This window comes from Phodopus roborovskii, unplaced genomic scaffold (genome assembly GCF_943737965.1).
Source record: "Phodopus roborovskii unplaced genomic scaffold, PHOROB, whole genome shotgun sequence".
Taxonomy (NCBI): domain Eukaryota; kingdom Metazoa; phylum Chordata; class Mammalia; order Rodentia; family Cricetidae; genus Phodopus; species Phodopus roborovskii.
Genome location: NW_026125851.1, coordinates 777,027 through 796,236, shown reverse-complemented (window position 1 = coordinate 796,236; position 19,210 = coordinate 777,027). Strand labels below are relative to the sequence as shown.

The window sequence follows — 19,210 nt, the reverse complement described above, 5'->3', positions numbered from 1 at the left end:
CAGCACCTGAGATTCTCTCTTCGATCTCTTGTATTCTGTTGGTAATGCTGGCATCTGTATTTTCTGATGGATCCAACATTCCTTCAGTTTTTGTTTTCTCTATTGTGTGTATTTCAGTTTTCATATCTTGAACTGTTTCAATTGTTACCTTCATCTGTTTGATCTTTTTTTTTTTCTTGGCTTTTCTTACTTTAAGAGATTTGTTAATTTGTTCTAGTTTTTGTTCATTTTTTCTTCCATTCTCATATTGTTTTTGAGGACCTCTATCATTTTTATGAAGTTATTTTTTAAGTCGTTCTCTCATGCTTTATCTTCTTTGGTGTGTTCGGGTCTAGTTGGTGTAGACAGTACTAAGATTCTGCTTGTGTCATGCTTGTCTTTCTATTGTTAGGTGTTTTCTTGTATTGCCGTCTTCCCATCGCTCCTTCCAGTGGGTTAAGGTGGAGTCTCTCTCTCTCTCCGCTACCCTCCTGGTGGGTGTAGGTGGGTCAGGAGGTTGATGTCTGTTACTCTCGGTGGTTCAAGCTCTCTAGGAGGTCTCTCCTCTAGTAGGGGCCCCCGGGAAGGGTGTCAAAGATCATTCAGACAGGACTCAGTGTGGTCCTGCATGTAACAGGAGAGGTGTGTACATCCGTGGGCTTAGGAGCAGGCAGGGAAGGGCAAGTTTCAGTGCATAAGAAGTGGGTTTTGAATGATGTAGCATGGGGAAGCATCAGGTCAAATAACCACAAGTCCTATGTGGTCTGTCAGGGGTGATGAAGGCTTTCTGCTGCTCATCCTAAATTAGAAGAGGAATCAACTGGGAAGCTGTCAGTGATGTATCAAGTCCTGGTTATTCAGGCCTGATAAATCCAGGATGGAAGCCTGGAATGGTGCTTGAGTTACCGGAGGCCAGAGTTCTATGTGCAATTGACTGTTCACAGTCAGTCTGTGCATCTTGTCTACCCACCCTCTGTTTGACCTTACAGATCAACTCCATTCTTCTCACCTGGACACTGTGTGTGCTGAGACAGAAGCTTTGCAGTGTTAACTCAGATGTCTCAAAACTCAAGGACACCAGGTATAGCCTCTGGTTTTTTTTTTTAACCCTCACTCATTTCCCTTCCTTCTTCTGACAGAGTCTCACCACTCACCTTTCTGTATATATCATGTGCAGGTACAGGTGTATGCATACTATTGCATATATGTAGGGTTTGGAGGGTAGTTTGGGTGTTGGTCTTTAATTTCCATCTCGTTTGAGATAGAGTTGTTTGTTGTTCACCACTGTGTATGACATGACATCTGGATTAGGTCTCCTCTCTCCCCTTCCTTTCTCATCACAGGGTTGCTGGGGTTACAGATATTCATGTTATACATTTGGTTTTATGTGGGTTCTCAGGTTTAAACCCAGGTCCTCACATGTGTGCTGATATTTGTTTAGCCATTACCCATTGAGCCACCTGCCAGCCTCTAGTCACCTTTTGTGTGCTTATGACAGGGAAGTGATGGGATTTGCATTGAATAGCAGAATCCAGGTGACAAACTTCCCATTCCGTCAATACCATTTATGATCTGTATGATAGTACATTGCTTACATGACTTCTTCAAACCTGTTTCTTTATCTGTAGGAAGGGGATAATGATGTTGTTTGCTTAGGTAACTAATAAAGCATTGTCACAGTTGCTGGGAACGGCAAGTCTTCTTTAGATTGCAACTGTTGATACACTCAGAGTGAGCACCTGCATATGCACACAAAAACATAAACACACAATGCACAAAGTCAAACATAGACAAACATGCAGAATGCACATATATTTAAATATGGACAAATATGCATAATGCACACACATATAAACAAGGAATACATGCATAATGTACACATAACACAAACATGGACATAGTCACAGATACACACAAATATGGACATTGAGTTAGGGTTTTGATTGCCATGAAAAGACACCATGACCATAGCAACTCTTATAAAGGAAAACATTTAATTGAGGTGACAGCTTACAGTTTCAGAGTGTTATTCCATTATCATCATGGTGTGGAGCATGGTGGTGTGCAGGCAGACATGGCATTGTAGAAGGAGTTGCTACATATTGATTTCACAGGCAATAGGAAATAGACTGTGACACAGGGAGTAGCTTGAGCATAGGAGAACTCAAAGCCCTCCCTCACAGTAACACAAAATCTAGTCCAAGAAAACCACAACTCCCAATACTGCCACTACCTTTGGGGACATGTTTTTTAAACCACCACAGACATACATATACATGAACACACAAACATGGGCATATATACACACATATGTGCATGTATACATGCACATGCACATGCACATAATACAAATATATACACACAGTCACACACCCAACATACACACACATGCACATGTACACACATAAACATGGATATATGCACATATGGATGTATATAATACAAACATGTACACACATACATACCCAGGTATATATGTACATGTATGAACAACATGCACACACACATGTACATGCCTGCACTTTCACATGCACATACTCAATGTATTTACATGCACACACATGCACATATATACATACAAAATAAACATCCATCTACACACATACACATATGTACATACGTGTGCATACATACATTCACAACATCCAGGTACCACACACACATGCATAGAAATAGATATACATACAATGCAAAACATCATAATATTCTAAAATGCTTGACTATTTTGAGAGAGACTATACTTCTGTAGGACAAGCAGGTCTTAAATCCATGATTCTTGGTGCTAGGTTTGCTCAGTGATCCATATGGTCTGGTCTAAATCTCTTTCTCTGGCTGGGGAAGGCAGTGTGAGATACAGAGAAGGTGAATGTCTCACAAATGTCAGAGAATTAGCAAATGAATCAGTCATTCACTAAATGTCCCCAGACCCAGACCATTGCTCAGTACAACTTGTGGTCAGCTACTCTTTCTCTTCCTCCTCCTCTTCTTATTTTACAAAATAGTCTTACAACTCTCTCTCTCTCTCTCTCTCTCTCTCTCTCTCTCTAGTCTTGATATCTAAATAAATTTGACCTTGCAATAAATGGCATTTGTCTGTATTTTTATTTATTATGAAGTTCATAGGACTCGTCCACATTTGTCAGCTACCAGTGCCTCACCCCTTCTTATGGCAGCATAGTGTTCCATTGAGTGGCTGTGCTACATTTTCTTTATCCCACTTTTATTAGTTTGATTATATGATATGTTCATTAATTAGATATGACACATATGACCCATCCTATATTTATCTGTTTTATTCTATGGTATATTCATTATGGTGTTATGTCTTATGTACACTATACTTATCTACACTTATTTTATTATTTTGATGAATATTTGGTTATTATCTTCTTTAGGTCAGAGGAAAAGAGAATAATTGCCTTGCATGTATGGTGTTTCTTTTCTTGTAATGTGTGTATTTCATTTTTGAGATAATAAAAAGGAAAATATGATTTAAAAAAGGATTTGGAACTATATAGTAGTGACTGCATGATGTGTGAGTGTACTCAAAGTCACTGAAAAGAAGTTTATTTTCTTCAAATTATGAATTTTGCCTCAATGAAAGAAGGAACTCTCAGTATTTTATAACCATGGATTTAACACTCACATAATGAGGTCTAAGTATCTGGACAATGAGCCCATGTAGTCATTCATTGCTAAACAAAAATCTATTCAACACACACACACACACACACACACACACACACACACACACACCTACCTTTGAATCCATGTGGATCTCTGAACAACAGCATTTTAATTGCCCATAGAACTTGATTCATTTACCTTGAGACAGCTAATTTCACTCTTTCTGTATCCCTAGCATGGTGCTGAGCCAGTTGGTTGCTGTCATCTTCAGACAGTGCCAAGTGTCTTTGTGGAGACCATACCAACTCTCAGGACAATTCATTTTGTAAATATTATCTTCCAGGTTGCTGACCTTCAAGGCTATTGCCCAGATATTCATCTTGGGCTGCTCCTGGGTGCTGGGCATTTTCCAGATTGGCCCCATGGCAAGCATTATGGCGTACCTGTTCACCATTATCAACAGCCTGCAGGGTGCCTTCATCTTTCTCATTCACTGTCTGCTCAATCGCCAGGTATTTGGCTGCCACCTCCCACCTGTCTTTCTGCATAGAACCACCCACTTCATCTGCTTAAAGCAGATCCACTTCCCTATCTAGAATGCCATGTTGTGTGTATGTTGTATGTGTGTATTTTGTGTGTTGTATGTATTTGTGTGCATGTATGTTTTGTATGTTGTATATGTATATTCATACCTCTGCTCTTGTTTCTCTGGAGGCTAGAGACTGACATTGGTGTCTTCCTCCATCATATTCCTCTGGCCTCTAGTATTTTATTTAAATTGATATGCACCTGTGTGTGATCTCCTCTCAGAGCAGTTTAACCAAGAGAAAGCCAAATTGTGAAGTCTCTATTTCTCTCTTCATGCCTCCTGTCTGTCTTCAGCCTGGTCTGTTTGGCCTACATGTGGAATATATTGCATCTGTCTGTATTGCCTATGTGTTGTTTATCTATTGTGTCTCTATTGTGATTATTCTGTTTATTGAACAGTACAGAAAACACAGCATGGAAAGGGGACAAGGAGTTATTTACAGAAATCTTTGACAGAGTTTTACAAAGGGGAAAGTTACTTAATGACCACAGCTGACTCAGAAGAGCAGTCAGAATTGCAGATATGATGAACCTGTGCCTTTGTGGTTTTATTTATTTATTTTTTGTTGTTGTTGTTCACATTTGTGGCATATTAGTTTTATTTCAGATTGCTTTCAACCTGTTTGTTGTTCTCAGCAAATGATCAACACACACACTCACTTACTTCTAGGTCAGAGATTTGGGAGGGTACATAATTTAAGATTAAAGCTATCCTTTGGCTTAGATTTTAAAAACTGATACCACGGGCAATTCAAGGCATAGTAAGGTTGGTTATATTGTTCTCTTAAATGTAGGTTAGACTTAAGCAGGTTGAGCACATGATAGGATATAAGGTTGAACACATAGTTTTAGTTTATTTCAAGGTATATTATTAACCTAGTTGCAAGGTCTGAGAAAAGTTCAGTGTCTTCAAAGGCAGATGGTATTTTCAGAAGAATGTGTCACCTCGCCTATGCACATGAATGTAGGGCCTGTAGTGGCCTGAGGAAGGCTTGAAATCAACTAAAGTTGGAGTTGTGGGTATTTGTGAGGCTCTTGACATGGTTGTTAAGATTTAAACTCAGGTCCACTGTAGGAACAAGGTATACTCTGAACCAGTGTCTTCTGTCTAGCCCTTCAGTGTTATCTTTTGAGACACATCTTACAGAGCATGGAACATCTATTAAGATAGACTGGTCAGCCAGCCAGCAGGCCCAGCAAGCACCTTCTGTCTCTGTCTATCCAGAAGTGTGAAACCATGTTGGTGTGTCCCCCTGAATTTTCTTCATGTTTGAGAGTCTCATACAATGAAATATATTCATACCCACGGCCATTCTTACCCTCAGCTTCCCACATTTTCCTCTTAACATGTTCCCCAACAAACTTCATGTTACATGACTTGAAAATCCTTGCTAAGTCCAGTTAGTGTTTTTCACAGGAACGGGGAAATCCATTGGAGCATATCCCCAGAGAAGAAAATTTTCTGTCTTAGAAATGATTAACTGCCAATCAGTCCTTAGTAGAGGGTGGGTTCTAGAGGTCTTTTACCCAATCCAGTTTAGAATTTGGCTGGCTTGACCCTCTGCAGGAACTGACAGCTGCTGAGAGTTCATGAGTGTGATGGAATGGCATAGCCAGAAGACTGCATTTCACAAGAACCCTCCCCCTCCTCTAGCTCTTATATTCTTTCTTTCCTCATTTTCCATGATGTTTACTGACTCTTGGTATGTTGAGCGATGTATATGTTCTGTTTAGAGCTAAGCACCATACTTGTTTTTGTTATGTGGGTGCTGGAGATCCAAAACTTACTCACTGGTTCAATGCCTTGCTTTGTTGTGTCTCCATCTCCAGGTACGGGATGCATATAGGAAAGTCATCATTAGGAAGACTGAATCTAGCTCCCATTCCCAGACTTCGGGGATCTTACTGACATCTATGCACTCCGTTTCCAATATGGTAAGGGAGTGACTATGTGTTTCCTGCTGGGGCTGACTAGAAGGGGTACACTTGCTCAGCAATGCTGAACAATGCCTCATGTCAGTTACTGTGACTGCTAAGTGTGCTCACATAGAATTTTAGGATGGGGATATTAGAGCAGGATGCTTAGGTTTATACCCCATCTTTAACACTTACCAACTGTGTGACTGCATAGGGTGACATACAGAGATGCAAAGAGAATGTACATGTTAAGGATTTTATCCTAGTCAATGGTCAATGAGGCTGTCAGGAAGATGTTCTTACTGCTTCAAAAGAATGTGATAGTTCACATTCTTAAGTTCTGTGACCAGCCTAGTTGACAAGTGACAGGTAGGTGGATTAGTCAAAGAAGGTATCTTAGCTACTTTTTTGTCATTGAGACAAAATACCAGATGGAAGTAGCTTAAGAAAGGGGGGTTATTTTGTCACAGTTCAAGGGTACAATCCATTATGGCAAAGAAATCATAATATCAGGAGCATGGAGTAACTGGTCACATGGCATCCCAGCCAGGAAACAGAGAAATGAACTCTGGTGTGGGCTCTTTTTCTTCTTTTTATACAATCCAGTCCCCCAGCCCATGGGATGGTACTTCCACATGTAGAGTGGGTCTTCCCATCTTGGTTAATGTAATCTGGATGATCGCTCACTGGTATTGCCAGAGGCTTGTCTCCTAAGAAATTCTAAAATCTGTCAAGTTGACACTCAATCTTAACTATCACATATGGTGTGTACACACAGTATGGCTTTATTCTGCCACAAAGAAAAAGAAAATGGAGTATTATTCAGAAACATGGTTGGAATCGGAGATTAGTGTAACCGTTTGGGAGGAGAAACAGAATTGGTGTGAGTAGAGATGGGTGAAGAAAGGGTAACAAGTACATAATGAATGTATATTAAACATTACAGAAAAACATTATTTTGTTCAATATACTAATAAAGAAAAGCAAATAATATATACATTTACATATATATGTATAGGTACACAATGTTTGTTATATTAAGTAAATTTTTGCATCAATTTTTATCTTAACAGAACTTCATGCTGACTTCACAATTCACTTAATGCTTATCAAATATTTGGTTATATGGGTCTGTCTTAGTTTCACTTCCTGTGGCTGTGACAGAATAACCCGATAAAAGCAATTCAATGGAGAAAGAGTTTATCTCACAATTCTAGATAATAGCTCATCTTCAGCGAAGTTATGGAAGTAGGATCTTGAAAGAATTGGTCACATTGTATCCACAGTCAGAAGCAGAGAGCAATGAGTTAAAGCATGTAGGCTAGTACACAGCACACTTTGTCCAGCCTTACACAGTTTAGAATCACCTTTTTAGGGATTGGTGGTGCCACCCATAGTCAGTGTAATTAAGACAGTCCCTTAGGTCAGCCTGATCAGAAAATACCACACTGAGACTTTTCAGGTAACTCTGGATTTTGTTAAGCTGACAGGGAAAATTAACCATTACAACTATCATATTCCTTGTGAATCTACCACTGATGAATTGCCCACACTCCTGTAAATCACCAACCTACTACCCCAAAGATGTTCACACAAGTAAGTAGTTAAACTCAAGGAGTCATGAAGAAAGTCAAGCATGACTAACATTTCAATGTTTATGCTTATAGTCTATTTCTGTATCAATCTCTGTGTATGTGTGAGACTGATACCCCTGCAGATAAGATATTAAAGATAATTTTTGGATCAGTCTGTTTAATTGATGATGAGGTCATTTTCTTTTGTGTTTTTCAGGGTTAACATCTTTTCTTGCTTTTAAATATACTATGGAGCAACACTTTGAGGATTGTAAGTGCTTTCACTTAGCTAGGAGAAACACGAATTACTGCCCCAAATCTTTCTCCTGTGCTGTACAACTGTGAGGCCACACATGTTTTGAAAACAGCATGTCCTGCTGTAGTGGCGCAAGTGTCATCATTTCCTTGTCTCCTATATCCTTTGTTGTGGGGCTACATGAATTTTCATCTAACATCTACCATGTATTGGACATAGATTAGCTCTCAATAAACAATTTGTTATCTTTCTGAGCAACTTACCTATCTGTTATTTACGACTTGACGATTTCCTATATGTGTGCATTGATCATATCCACCCTAATTCTCCAAACCCTCTGGCAAACCCAATGTATTCCCCTCTTACATTCACATTCTATTTTTCTTGTAACTCTGTGAGTTCAGCTGGTGCTTCTTCCACATGGAATATGGATGATCATTTGATATTGTGGATTGATCACATGTAGTAAGCACAACTGCAGTGAATTCATGAGTACATTGGTCATGCCATGTCTGGAAGACACTGTTTCATATCTGTCCTCCCCATCCTCCAGTTCATACATTCTTCCTATCTCATATGCCATATTTTCCCCTTTGTTAGGGGTTTCATATAATTTTCTCACCTAGGGCCAAGAATATAGTCATTTTACTCAGAACTTGAATGGACAAGTTATGAGTCTCTTCTCTACATCTTCTTGACTTAAAAGAAAAGATCAGTAAAACCACACTAGGAATACCAAGCAAGCAACATCACACCTAAATATCCTTCAACTGATGAATGGATAAGGAAAATGTGGTACATATATCACCAGGGGATACTATTGGCTATAAATAATATGAAATCAGGAACTTTACATGTAAATTGATGGAACTAGAAAATATCAGTGAGGTAACCCAGAACTATAAAGACAAATGTTTCATGCTCCCTCTAAATTGTGGTTCCTAGCTCCAAATCTCTGATGTAAGCACATATCTTAGAATAACTATAGAAACAAGAAAATCAAAGAAAATAACATAGTGGGTGTGGAGGAATAATAAAGAGGGGAGAGCCAAGACACAGTTGATATTAAAGAGAAATGTGGCAAATTGGGGCTTTAATTGGGTAGGAGGGAAGTAATACAGGTAGACAGGGAGGGAGGAGGAATAGATAACACTAAGAATGTTTGAAAAGCCATAAGTAATCATAGTGTTTTATATTTATATAAAAGTACATATAATACATGGTATTTGTGTATACACATACACAGATATAGATGTAGGTATAGATATGTTGAAATGAAGTTGCCATTGTCATACTCCTACCAAAAGCCATAGACTATATAGCAAAACCATCAGTAATGGGTGGAGGCACCTTCTCAAGTTGGTAAGGAAATTCCAAGAGAATAAATAAAATATAGGTTATTGTATTGCCCTTGATTGTTTCTAGAAGTTTAAGAAAGTTCTTATTGCTGAAGATGCTATGTACTTTGGACACAGGACTGAGACAATTCAATCTTCATTTTTTAAAATTTTATATTTTTTCCTATTTTTGTGAAAATAGGTTTTTTTCAGACAATATGTTCTGATTAGGGCTCCTCCCTCTATACCTCCAAGATGTTGAAGTCATGAAACTTACAGGTAAATGGATGGAGTTGGAAAAGAAAACAGCCCATGTGAGGTAACCCAGAAAAAGAAAGACAAAATGGCATGATTTGCTTATATATTGATGTTAGCTGTTGAGACATTGATAAGCAAGCTACAGTCCATATAATTATAGAAATTAGGTATTGAATAAAGGACCAGGGAGGTGGTATGGATCTCCTTAGAGAAGGGAAGTAGAATAAATAGTCATGGGTGGACAGGGATAGGGACTATAACAGGAGGGTCAAACAGAGAGGACAAAGAAAGAGGGAGCAAGGGAGGGATAGATATAGGTATAGTGACAGATAAAACTCAGAGCCATTAGAGGGGTTGTATGGAAACCTAATACAGAAGAAGATTCCTATAATATATGCATATATAAAGGTAAACTAAATGAAATTACCAAATAATAGGGGAGACAGAGCGACAATTGGACATCCCTCATGATCAAATGAAGTTTCCAGTACTGGGAATGGGTTATATATAATCAAGTTCTTGGCCAAGGGGTCCCATGGGAAGACCCAAACATCCAGGCTATTGTCAAGTGTATTCATTGCTCTAAAATTAAAACAAAACAAAAAACCCCAACTGACAGGAAGGCCCCATTGCTGAAGATATCTGCAAAACAAACTGAACATGGGAAAGTTCAGCTGGTGCAGACAAAGCCTTCATCTCTACATACTAGCATCTTTGGAATAAGAAGTTACTCTTTACCCCCAGTGACCAGAAAGGAGCATCCTCTCCCACCAACCATCCCCTGCCACCTCACCAGTGACCACCCAAAACACCATTTCCACCTGCATCTGGAGGGACAGGTCAGTGCCTTAAATCCAGGCTTGAGAGCCCTGCTTGCTAGGTCCTAGCCCCTACACCCTCCCACCCATGACACCCCAGCAGTCAGGCAGCAACACCCAATCCACCCAACCATCCCCTGCCACTACACCAGTGACCACCAGAGCCACAGGAATCAACTTCACTCAGAGGAAGATACCTCAACTATAACTCAGGAAGAACAATCACCAGAGCTCCAGGCCCTAACTGTACTGACTGGAGGAAGAGATAGGTAGACAGCACAAAGAGCAATATGGCACCACCAGAAACTAGTGGTCCTGCATCAGCAAGACCTGAATAGTCCAACACAGATGAAGCAGAAAGAAATAACTTTAAAAGTTTATGAAGATAATAGAGACTCTTAAAAAAGAAATGAAAATTTTCCTTAAAGAAATAACAAACATAGTTTGGAAAGAACGACGCCCAAATTCCCAAATATTGTCTATAAATGTTTGTTTTCATTTAAACGGACTTGGTTATATAAAATAAATAAATAAATAAAAATGGAAAAAAGAAAAAAAAAGAAAGAAAAGCAGGACAGTGGAGTTATAGAACCTAATTTTAATAATGCTGCTTTTGTGATGTCTATGAAATAAAATGCACTAGAGTCCTACATTTTTATATGCCTATGAGCTCTATTCAACTATATTTTTATTACAACTGAAAGATTTACTTTTGCCTATGTTTAGGCAAAAGGGTATTTAGTAGTAGTAAAAAAAAAAAAAAATAACAAACAAAAAATTGAAAGAAATCAATAAATCCCTTAAAGAAAGCCAAGAAACAAATGGGTTCAAGACTTAAAAATTGAAATAGAGGCAGTAAATAAAACACAAACCAAGATAATTCTTGAAATGAATAATCTAGGCAAATGAACAGGAACTACATATGCAAGCATAACCAACAGAATGCAAGAGATGAAAGAGAGAATCTCAGGCATTGAAGATACAATAGAGAAAATAAATTTGTCAATAAAAGGAAATGTTAAATCCAACAAATTCTTAATATAAAACATTCAGGAAATCTAGGATACTATGAAAAAACTAAACCTAAGAATAATAGGAATTGAAGGAGAAGAATTCCAGCTCAAAGGCACAGAAAGTATATTCAACAAAATCATAGAAGAAAACTTTCCCAACCTAAAGAAAGATATGCCTATGAAGGTACATGAAGCTTACAGAATACTAAATAGACTGGACCATATAACAATCAAAATACTAAATATAGAGAATAAAGAAAGAACACCAAGAGCTACAAAGGTAAAAGACCCAATAACATATAAAAGCAGACACCAGAATTCCACCTGAATTCTCAGTGGAAACTCTGAAAACTGGAAGGTTCTGGGCAGATGTTCTGTAGACACTAAGAGACCACAGATGCCATTACAGACTACTATACCCAGTGATACTTTCGATCACAAGATATCCCATAAGAAAACCAGATTTTAAACAATATCCGTCCACAAATCCAGCCCCACAGAAAGCACTGGAAGGAAAACTCCAACCCAAGGTAGTTAGCTACATCCCCCAAAACCACAGGCAACAGGTAACCCCAAACCATCAAACCCCAAAAGAAGGGAAACACGCAAGCACTACCACCACCATTAACAAAACCAAATATAACAAGAATTAACAATCACTTATCATTATTTTCTCTTAATATCAATGGTCTCAATTCACCTATATAAAGACACAGGTTATCAGAATGGATATGAAAACAGTAAACACTGAGCTGAACTCCTAGAATCCAGTTGCAGAGAGTTAGGAGTGATGAACAAAGGGGTCACAAACAGGCTGCAGAAACCCACAGAGACAGCTGACCTGAACAAGGGGGAGCTCATGGACCCCAGACTGATAGCTGGGAAACCAGCATAAGACCAACTCAGACCCAGTGACATGGGTCTCAATTAGAAGACCTGGGCAGTCTAAGGGACCTCTGACAGTTGAACTAGGATGTATCCCTGGTGCATGACAGGACTTTGGGAGCACATTCCCCATGGAGAGATACTCCCTTAGCCTAGAGACATGAGGGAGGGACTAATCCCTACTGCAAATGACTTGAGAGATTTTGATGATCCCTCCTGGAAGGCCTCACCATCCCTGGGGAGTTGATGGGGAGTGGAACAGGGGAATTGGGGTGGGGGCATGGGAGGGTGTAAAGTAGAGGAAACTGGGATCAATATGTAAAATAAGAAAAAATATAAAATAATAGGTCTTGAGGAAAAAAAAATCACTGAAGCTCAAACCACACATCAAAACCCATATACTTATAGTAGGAGACTTCAGGGCCTGACTCACCTCTGGACAGGTCTGCCAGACAGAAACTTAAGAGAGAAATAAGGTAATTGACAAATATTATGACTATGATTCAAATGGACTTAACAGATATGTATAGAATGTTCCATCCAAACACTAAAGAATATATCTTCTTAGCATTTCATTAAACCCTCTCTAAAATTGACCACATTCTTGGTAACAAAAAACCCTCAACAGATACAAAAATTGGAATGACTCCCAACCTGTTAGAATTTAACAACACTAATGTCAGAAAGCCTACAAACTCACAGAAATTGAACAATGCTAAACTGAATCATTACTGGGTCAATGAAGAAATGAAGAAAGAAATTAAAGACTTCTTAGATTTCAATGAAAAATAAAAGCACAACAAACTTATGGGACACCATGAAAGAACTGCTAAGCAGAAAGTTCATAGCACTAATGCTTACATAAAGAATGTGGAGAAATCTCATACTAATCAACAGCACACCTGAAAGCTCTAGAACAAAAAGTAGCAAACTCACCCAGCAGGAGTAGACAGATGGAAATAATCAAACTAAGGGCTAAAATCAACAAATAAAATAAATGAAACAATACCAAGAATTAATGAAACTAAGAGTTGCTTATTGAGAAAATCAACAAGATAGACAGACCCTTTTCCAAACTAACCAAAGGACACAGACTAAATAAACAAATTAACAAAATCAGAAATGACAAGTGGAACATAGTAACAGACATTGAGGAAATCCAGATAACCGTTAGGTCATATAAAATAATAGGTCTTGAGGAAAAAAAAAATCACTGAAGCTCAAACCACACATCAAAACCCATACACTTATAGTAGGAGACTTCAGGGCCCGACTCACCTCTGGACAGGTCTGCCAGACAGAAACTTAAGAGAGAAATAAAGTAATTGACAAATATTATGACTATGATTCAAATGGACTTAACAGATATGTATAGAATGTTCCATCCAAACACTAAAGAATATATCTTCTTAGTATTTCATTAAACCGTTAGGTCCACAAAATTTAAAAATTTAAAGAAATGGACAATTTTCTGAATAGGTACCACATACCAAAATTACATCAAGACCAGATAAAAAATTTAAATAGACCCATAACCCCTAAAGTAATAGAAACAGTCATCTGACATCTCTCAACCAAAATAAGCCCAGGGCCAGATTGTTTCTGTGCAGAATTCTACCAGTATTTTAAAGAAGAGCTAATATCAACACTTCTCAAGTTGTTCCACACAGCAGAAACAGAAAGAACAATGCCAAATTCTATTTATGAGGCTATAGTGCCTTGCTACTCAAATCACACAAAAACACAACTAAGAAAGAGAACTACAGACCAATCTCTCTCATGATGCAACATTAATAATATACCAACAAACTAGATACAAGACCATATAAATAGATTATTCACTATGATCAAGTAACCTTCATTCCAGAGATTTCAGGGATGGTTCAACATATGAAAATATTTCAATGTAATCCACCATATAAATAAACTGAAAGAAAAAAAACACATGATCATTTCATTAGATGCTCAGAAAACCTTTGACAAAATCCAATACCCCTTCATGATAAAGGTCTTGGAAAGATCAGGGATACAAAGAACATACCTAAACATAATGAAGGCAATATACAGCAAGCCCATAGGAACATCAAACTAAATAAAGAGAAACTCAAAGAAATTTCACTAAAATCAGAAAAAGACAAGGAATAAGACCACTCTCTCCATATCTATGCAATATAGTACTTGAAGTTCTAGCTAGAGTGATAAAACAAAACAAAACAAAATAAAAAGATCATGGGGATACAAATTAGAAGAGAAGAAGTCAAATTATTGCTATGTACAAATGATAAGATAGTGTACATAAGTTACCCCAAAAGTCTACCTGGGAACTCCTACAGCTGAAATATACTTCAGTAATATGACAGAATCCAAAATTAGCTAAAAAAAAAAAACAATAACCATACTACATAGAAATAATAAAAGGGCCGAGCAAACAATCAGAGAAACACCAACCTTTTCAATAGTTATAAATACATAAAATATCTTGGGGTAATGCTAACCAAACAAAATGGACAAATTTCTGGATAACTATCAGTTACCAAAATTAAATCAAGAACAGACAAACAACTTAAATAGACCTATAATCCCAAATGAAATATAAGCAGTCATCAAAAACCTCCTAACCAAAAACATCCCAGGGTCAGATGGCTTCAGTGCAGAATTCTATCAGAAATTCAAAGAAGAGCTAATACCAATACTCCTCAAATTGTTTCACACAATAGAAACAGAAGGTTCATTACCGAACTCTTTTTACTAGGCCACAATTACCATGGTACCCAAGCCACACAAATACACAAAGAAAGAGAAGTACAGACCAATGTCTCTCATGAACATTGATGCAAAAATACTCAATAAAATACTGACTGGCAAATCAAATCCAAGAACACATCAGAGAAATCATCCACCATGACCAAGTAGGCCTCATCCCTGGGTCGCAGGGATGGTTCAACACATGAAAATCTATCAATGTGATCCACCATATTAACAAATTGAAAAAGAAAAACCACATGATCATCTCACTAGATGCTGAAAAAGTCTTTGATAAAATTTAAACCCTTTCTTGATGAAGGTCTTGGAGAGATCAGGGATAACAGGAACATACCTAAACATAATACGAGCAATAAACAGTACACCAACAGTCAACATCAAACTGAATGGAGAGAAGCTTAAGGTGATTCCTCTAAAATCAGGAACAAGACAAGACTGCCCACTCTCTCCACATCCTCTTCAATATTGTACTTGAAATTCTAGCTAAAGGTATAAGACAACAAAAGGAGATCAAGGGGATCCAAATTGGAAAGGAAGAAGTCAAACTTTCACTATTTGCAGATGATATGTAAGAATTTGTTCACCAGTACCTCCCACTTACTCTTCTTTTTTTTATTTATTTATTTATTTTTATTTAATTTTATATAACAAAGTCCAATTAAATGAAAACAAACATTTATACACAACATTTGGGAATTTGGGCGTCGCTCTTTCCAAACTACTTCCTGCTGGTAAGGGGCGCTGTCTTGGGGGATTCGAAGAAGATTCAGATATCCTAGCTGCAGTCTGCAGGGCCGCCTTGTCCAGCCGTTTGGAATGTAGGATCAGCCTGTACTCTGTTTCAGGCGGTCTGGCGTGATCAAACCACATTAGTCTGGAAGGAATCCACATCTTTTCATTTTCTCCCACTTACTCTTCTAAGAGGTTCAGTGTGGCTGGATTTATGTTGAGGTCGTTAATCCATTTGGACTTAAATTTTGTGCATGGCAATAGACATGGGTCTATCTGCAGTCTTCTACAAACCATAATCCAGTTGTGTCAGCACTATTTGTTGAAGATGCTTTCCTCCTTCTTTGTAAATTTTAGCTGTTTTGTCAAAAATCAGGTGTTTGTAGATATGTGGGTTAATATCAGGATTAATTCCATTGGTCTACCAGTCCATTTTTGTGCCAATGCCAAGCTGTTTTCAGGACTATAGCTCTATAGTAGAGCTTGAAGTCAGGGATAGTGATGCCTTCTGAATTTCCTTTATTATACAGGGTTGTTTTGGCTATCATGGGTCTTTATATACATATAAAGTTGTTTATTATCCTTGCAAGGTCAGTGAATAATTTTGCTGGGATTTTGATGGGGATTGCATTGAATCTGTACATTGATTTTGCCATTTTTACTGTGTTTATCCTACCTATCCAAGAGCATGGGAAAGCTTTCCATTTTCTGGTATCTTCTTTAGTTTCTTTCTTTAAAGGTCTTACTATAGGTCTTTTACTTGTTTGGTAAGCATTACACCAAGATATTTTATATTGTTTGTTACTATTGTAAAAGGTGGTGTTTCTCTTATTTCTTTCTCAGGCCCTTTATCATCTGTATACAGTAGGGCTACTGATTTTTTTTTTAGTTAATCTTATGTCCTGCTAATTTGTTGAAGGTGTTTATCAGCTGTAGAAATTCCCTTGTAGAGTTTTTCTGGTTGCTTATGTAAACTATCATATCATCTGCAATTAGTGGCAGTTTGATTTTTTCCTTTCCAGTTTGTATCCCCTTGATCTTTTTTTGTTGTCTTATTGCTTTAGCTAGAACTTCAAATGCAACATTGAAGAGATATGGAGAGAGTGGGCAGTCTTCTTCCTGATTTTAGAGGAATCACCTTAAACGTCTCTCCATTCAGTTTGAAGTTGGCTGGTGGTTTACTGTATATTGCTTTTATTATGTTTATGTATGTTGCTTACCTGTTCTTGATTTAATTTTTGTAAGTGATACTTATCCAGAAACTTGTCCATTTCCTTTGAATTTTCAAATTTTGTGGAGTACAGGTTTTCAAAGTATGACCTGAAAATTGTCTGGATTTCCTCAGCATCCATTGTTATGTCCCCCTTTTCATTTCTGATTTTGTTAATTTTCATGTTCTTTTTGATTAGTTTGGATAAAGGTTTGTCAGTCTTGTTGATTTTCTCTAAGAACTGATTCTTTGTTAAAGTGATTCTTTGTATTGTTTCCTGGTTCCTATTTTATTGATTTCAGCTCTCAAATTGGTTATTTCCTGGCTTCTCCTCTGGGGTGAGTTTGCTTCTTTTTGTTGTAAGGCTTTCAGTTGTGATGTTAATTCTCTTATGTGACTATCCTCTGTTTTCTTCATATGGACACTTAGTGCAATGAACTTCCCTCGTAACACTGCTTTCAAGGTGTCCCATAAGTTCGGGTATGTTGTGTCCTCATTCTCGTTGAATTTTAGAAATCCTTAATTTCTTTATTTCTTCTTTGACCCAGGTATGGTACAATTGTGCATTGTTCAGTTTCCATGAGTTTAGGGTTTCTGAAATTTGTGTTGTTGTTTAATTCCAATTTTAAAGCATGGTGGTCTGATAAGATACAGGGGACTAGTCCAATTTTTTTTTTTTTTTTTATCTGTTGAGGTTTGTTATGTTGCCTAGTATGTGGTCGATTTTAGAGGAGGTTCCATGTGGAGCAGAGAAGAAGGTATATTCTTTTGTGTTTGGATGGAATGTTCTATAGATGTCTGTTAATCCCAACTGAGACATAACTTCTGTTAGTTCTTTTGTTTCTTTGTTAGGTTTCTGTCTGGTGGTCCTGTCTAGTGTTGAGAGTGGAGTATTGAAGTCTCCCACTATGAGTGTGTGAGGTTTTATGTGAGCTTTGAGTTTTAATAGTGTTTCTTTTATGAATGTGGGTGCCTTTTTATTTGGAGCATAGATGTTCAGTTATGAGACTTTGTGCTGATGGACTTCTTCTGTGATGAATAGGAAATGACCTTCTTCATTTCTTTTGATTAATTTTGGTTTGAAATTTAACTTGTTAGATATTAGGATAGGTACTCCTGCTTGCTTCTTGGGTTTATTTGATTGTAAGGTCTTTTCCCAGTGCTTTACTCTGAAGTAATGTCTGTCTTTGAAGCTTACATGTGTTCCTTGTATACAGCAGGATGAATTCTGTCTTTGTATCCATTCTGTTAGCCTGTGTCTTTTTATAGGAGAATTAAGACCATTAATGTTGAGGGAAAGTAAGGATTATTGATTGTTAATTTTTGTTTGTTTTAGATTTGTTGTTGACAGTGGTATTGTGAATATATTTGCTCTGTTTTATCCTTTGGGTTCCGGTGAAGTGGGGTTGTCTATTGCCTATGCCTTTGTGAGTGTAGTTAACTTCCTTGGGTTGGAGTTTTCTTTCCAGAGCTTTCTGTTGGGATGGATTTATGGATGCGTATTGTGAAAATCTGGCTTTGTCTTTGAATATCTTGTTTTCTCTGTCTATTATTATTGAGAGTTTTGCTGGGCATAGTAGCCTCGGCTGGCATCTGTGGACTCTTAGTACTTGTAGAACATCTATTCAAGGCCTGTGTCAAGTGATGTGTAATTTTGATAGGTCTGCCTTTATATGTTACCTGGCTTTTAATTTGTTGCTCTTAATATTTTTCTTTATTCTGTATGTTAGGTGTTTTGATTATTATGTGTCAAGGGGTCGTTTTTCTTTGTTCCAGTCTATTGGTGTTCAGTATGCTTCTTGTACTTTCATAGGCATGTCCTTCTTCAGATTGGAAAAGTTTTCTTCAATGATTTTGTTGAATATGTCTTCTGCACCTTTGAGCTGGGATTCTTTGCCTTCTTCTATGCCTGTTATTCTTAGGTTTGGCCTTTTCACTGTGTCCTGCATTTCCTGGATGTTTTGTGTTAAGGATTTTTTTGGATTTAAGATCATCTTCAGTGCCTGAGATTCTCTCTTCCATCTCTTGTATCCTGTTGGTTATGCTTGTGTCTGTAGTTCCTGATCGTTTGCCCAGTTTTTCTGTTTCCAGCATTCCCTCAGTTTGTGGTTTCTTTATTGTTTCTATTTCAGTTTTCAAGTCTTGAACTATTTCCTTCATTTGTTTGATCGTTTTTTCTTGGCTTTCCTTACTTTCTTTAAAAGACTTGTTCAAATCTTCCAGGTTTTTTTGTTTTTGTTTTTTTGTTTTTTATCT

At 37.6% G+C, this 19,210-nt stretch overlaps 1 long non-coding RNA gene across 1 annotated transcript; it reads left to right on the top strand.

The window, feature by feature from the left end:
• Positions 1-939: 939 nt before the first annotated feature.
• On the top strand, positions 940-8,199 carry LOC127217807 (uncharacterized). The gene is made up of 4 exons (XR_007834121.1): positions 940-1,060; positions 3,950-4,118; positions 6,025-6,129; positions 7,903-8,199. It is a non-coding gene; the product is annotated as an uncharacterized LOC127217807 (long non-coding RNA).
• The last annotated feature ends 11,011 nt before the right edge of the window (positions 8,200-19,210 follow it).